Genomic DNA, 5,141 nt, shown 5'->3' with positions numbered 1-5,141 from the left:
GCTCCCCTCAGCTTCCTTCTATGCTCATTGTGCCCAAAATCTGGAGGGGGCCAGGGCAGCAGGGGGCTGGTGTGTCAGCACTGCCCAACTTTGCTCTGAGATCAGAGAAGGCAGGGAGAAGCTAGGCAGTAGGAACAGGCATTTCCATGCCTGCAAGGGCAAGGGGGGCCTTCCTGGGCCCCCAAGAGTGCAAGGATGCCTGGGTCTACAGCCACAGTTTGGGCAGCTGGAACCGTGCCTGGGAGGGTGAAGCTCCCACCTGCCCCTCTGGGCCCTGAGAGCACAGGGATGCCTGGGTCTGCAGCCATGGCTTGGGCAGCTGCAGCAGCATCCAGGGAGCTCCCACCCCAACTTGGAAGGGGCGAGTCTCCTGCTTGTCCCTGGCTTTTGCCTTCTCCGTGGAGCATGCAGCCCTGGCCATACCTAGTTGCTGCAGCCAGTGTGATGGCAGCAACTGCTCCAGATGGCCTGCTGCTGCCATCATTAATATGTAGCTATTAAACACAGTTGGTGAATCACTTTTTGTCTTTTAAATTATTTTGCAATAATTTAATATTTATGACATATAAAAATTAAATATATTTAATGTATACAACTGAATGTTTTTGTGAAACATTGTGAAATGACCATCACATTCCAACTAATTAACATATCTATTACCTGCATATAGTTACTATTTTTATACCCTTTGACCAACATCCTCCATTTCCCCCTCTTCCCAGCCCCTGGCAACCACCATCCTACTTTCTGTTTCTATAGTTTGACTATTTTAGATTCTACATAAAAGGGAGATCATGCAGTATTTCTCTTTCTGTGTCTTGCCTATTTTGTTTAACATAACTTCCTCCAGATTCATCCATTTTGTTACAAATGGCAGGATTTTCTTTTTTAAAGGCCGAATAATAATCCGTTTTGTATGTGTGTATAATCACATTTTCTTTATCTGTTCATCCACTGAAGGACATTTAGGTTGTTTCTATATCTTGACTATTGTGCAAAATGCTACAGTGAACAATGGGAGTACAGATATCCCTTTACTATCCTATAGGATTGTTTGATCATATGTTCTATTTTTTTTTTTTTTTTTTTTTTTTTTTTTTGAGACCAAGTCTCGCTCTGTCACCCAGGCTGGAGTGCAGTGGCGCAATCTCGGCTCACTGCAAGCTCCGCCTCCTGGGTTCACACCATTCTCCTGCCTTAGCCTCCCGAGCAGCTGGGACCAGAGGCGCCTGCCACCACGCCCGGCTAATTTTTTTTACTTTTAGTAGAGACGAGATTTCACCATGTTAGCTAGGATGGTCTCGATCTCTTGGCCTCGTGATCTGCCCGCCTCGGCCTCCCAAAGTGCTGGGATTACGGGCTTGAACCATCGTGCCCGGCTGTGTGTTCTATTTTTAATTTTTGGGAACCTTCATACTTTTTCCATAATGGCTGTATGAATTTATATTCCTAACAGCAGTGTACAAGGGTTCTCTTTTCTTCACATCCTTGACAACTTTGTTATCTTTTATCTTTTTGATAATAGCCTAAAAGGTATGAAGTGATATCTCATTATGGTTTTGATCTGCATTTACCCAATGATTACAAATGTTGAACACATTTTCATATGCTTATTGGCCATCTGAATTTCCTTTTTTGAGAAGTATCTATTTTGGTTCTTTGCCCATTTTTTAATCCAGTTATTTGTATTTTTAGCATTGAGTTGTATAAGTTCCTTATATATTTTGGATATTAATCCCTTATCAGCTATATAGTTTCCAAACATTATTTTCCCATTCTGTAGGTTGCCTTTTCATTTTTTGGATTATTTCTTCTGCTCTGCAGAAGCTTTTTAGTTTGATGTAATCCCACTTGTCTATTTTTTCTTTCATTGCCTGTGCTTTTGGTGTCATAATGAGAAAATTATTGCAAGACCAATGTCAAGAAGGTTTTCCTAATATTTTCTTCCAGGAATTTTGCAGTTTCAAGTTTTACATTTAAGACTTTCGTCTATTTGAGTTGATGGTTGTGTAGTATGAGATAGGGGTCAGATTTCATTTGTGTGTGTGTGTGTGTGTGTGTAGATACCCAGTTTTTCCAGTACTGTTTATTGAACAGATTATCCTTTCCCGATTGTGTGTTCTTAGCACCCTTGTCAAACTAAGTTGTTCATTAATATGTGAGTTTATTTCTGGGTTCTCTGTTCTGTTCCATTTTGTCTGTGTCTGTTTTTATGCCAGCACCATACTATTTTGGTGATAGCTTTGTAAGATAGATAATTTGTAGTCAGGAAGTGTGATGTCAATTTGTAGTCAGGAAGTGTGATGTCTCCAGCTTTTTGTTCTTCTTCAAAATTGCTTTGGCTATTCAGGGTTTTTTGTATTTCCATATGAATTTTAGGATTTTTTTTTCTATTTTTGTAAAAAGTGCAATTGGGATTTTGATAGGGATTGCATTGAATCTGTAGATTGCTTTAGGTAGTATGGACACTTAGACAATATTAATTCTTCCAATCTGTGAACATGAGATGTCTTTCTACGTATTTGTGTTTTTATTCCATTTATTTGTGTCATTTATTTTGCTGAGTCCCATAAATTCCTAAGTATTTTAAAATTTTGTTGCTAAAGTAAATGAGATTGCATTCTTAATTTCCCTTTCAGATAGTTCATTTTTGGTATATAGAGATGCTATGGAGTTTTATCTGTTGATTTTGTGTCCTGAAACTTTACTGAATTAATGTATTAGTTCTACCAGTTTCGGGGGGAGGTGCGGGGAGAGAGAGAGAGAGTGAGTGTGTGTGTGTGTGTGTGTGTGTGTGTGTGTGTGTGTGTGTGTGTGTAGTCTTTTGAGTTTTCTATGTATGTGATCATGGCATGCAAAAATAATTTTACTTTTTCCTTTCTGACTTGGAAGCCTCTGTTTTTCTTGCCTGATTGCCCTGGCTATGCTTCCAGTACTAGGTTGATTAAGAGTGATAAGAGTGATCATCCTTTCCTTGTCCTCGATCTTAGAGGAAAAGCTTTCAGTCTTTCACCATTGAGCGTGGCGTTAGTTGTGGGCATTTCATAAGTGACCTTTATTGCATTGAGGTAAATTTCTTTCATACTTGTTTTGTTGAGTCTTTATCATGAAAGGATGTTGACTTTTGTCAAATGCCTTTTCTAGGTCTACTGATGTGATCATCTGTTTTTTGTGTTTCCTTCCTCTTACTGTGATTTATCACATTGGTTGACTTTCATATGTTAACTGACCTTGTATCCTATGGATAAATCCCACTCTATCATGTTGTATAATCATTTTAATGTGCTGTTGAATTTGGTTTGCTAGTGTTTTATTAACGATTTTTGCATTTATGTTCATCAGGGATATTGCCTGCTAATTTTCTTATGTTATCTTTAGCTTTGGAATCAGGGTGATGCTGACTTTACAAAATGAGTTTGGGAGTGCATTCTCTTTTTTAATTTTTGGAAGAGTTTAAGAAGGGCTAGTGTTCTTTGAATGTTTGGTAGAATTATCATATGAAACCATCTGGTCCTGGGCATTTCTTTGTTGGATTTTTTTTTTTGAGACCAAGTCTCGCTCTGTCGCCCAGGCTGGAGTGCAGTGGCGCTATCTTGGCTCACTGCAAGCTCCGTCTCCCGGGTTAATGCCATTCTCCTGCCTCAGCCTCCCGAGTAGCTGGGACTACAGGCGCCTGCCACCACACCTGGCTAATTTTTTGTATTTTTAGTAGAGACAGGGTTTCACCGTGTTAGCCAGGATGGTCTCGATCTCCTGACCTCGTGATCTGCCCACCTCGGCCTCCCAAAGTGCTGGGATTACAGGCGTGAGCCACCATGCCTGGCTGGATTTTTTTTTTTCTTTTTCAAGATAGGGTCTTACTCTGTTGCCTAGGCTGCAGTGCAGTGGTGTGATCATTGCTCACTGCAGCCTCAATCTCCTGGGCTCGGGTGATCCTCCTGCCTCACCCCTACGTAGCTGGGACTACGGGTGCACACCACCATTCCTGGCTAATTTTTTTTTTTTTTTGAGACAGAGTCTCACCCCGTTGCCCAGGCTGGAGTGCAGTGGCACCGTGTTGGCTCACTGCAATTTCCATCTCCTGGGTTCAAGCAATTCTCTTGCCTCAACCTCCCAAGTAGCTGGGATTACAGGCGCCCACCACCATGCCTGGCTAGTTTTTGTATTTTTTTTAGTAGAGACAGGGTTTCACCATGTAGGACAGGCTGGTGTCGAACTCCTGACCTCAGGTGATCCACCTGCCTTGGCCTCTCAAAGTGCTGGGATTACAGGCTTTTTTTTTTTTTTTTTTTTTCAGTATCAGTGAGGTCTTCCTGTGTTGCCTAGGCTGGTCTCAAACTCCAGAGCCCAAGCCATCCTCCTGGCACAGCCTTCCAAAGTACTGTGATTATAGGTGTGAGCCACCACGCTCAGCCTGGAATGTTTTTGATTAGTGATTCAACTCCTTGTTTGTTATTGGTCTGCTCAGGCTTTCTGTTTCTTCTTGATTCAGTCTTGGTAGTGTGTGTGTTACTAAGGATTTATCCATTTCTTCTAGGTTATTCCATTTATTGGCATATAGGTTGTCATAATAGTCTCTTACGATCCTTTTTATTTCTGTGTCATTCATTGTAATGTCTCCTCTCTTATTTATGATTTTATTTATTTGAATCTTCTTTTTTAATCTAGCTAAAGGCTTGTTGATTTTGTTTATCTTTTTAAAAAGCCAACTTAGTTTTTTCTATTCTCTATTTTGTTTATTTCTGCTCTAATTTTTCTTATTTCTGTCCTTCTGCTAACTTTGGCTTGAGTTTGTTCCTCTTTTTCTAGTTTCTTGATTTGTACAGTTAGGTTTTTTTTTTTTTTTTTGAGACAAAGTCTTGTTTTGTTACCCAGAGCTGGAGTGCAGTGGCAACCTCAGCTCACTGCAACCTCCGCCTCCTGGGTTCAAGCGATTCTCCTGCCTCAGCCTCCAGAGTAGCTGGGACTACAGGCAGGCGCCACCATGCCCGGCTAATTTTTTGTATTTTTAGTAGAGATGGGGTTTCACTATGTTGGACAGGCTGGTTTCGAACTCTTGACTTCAAGTGATCCACCCACCTTGGCCTCCCACCATGCCTTGGCCAAAGTTAGGTTCTTTAATTGATATCTATCTTCTCTCT

The sequence above is a fragment of the Nomascus leucogenys genome, chromosome 7b (genome assembly GCF_006542625.1).
Source record: "Nomascus leucogenys isolate Asia chromosome 7b, Asia_NLE_v1, whole genome shotgun sequence".
Taxonomy (NCBI): Eukaryota; Metazoa; Chordata; class Mammalia; order Primates; family Hylobatidae; genus Nomascus; species Nomascus leucogenys.
This window is presented reverse-complemented; position numbering follows the sequence as displayed.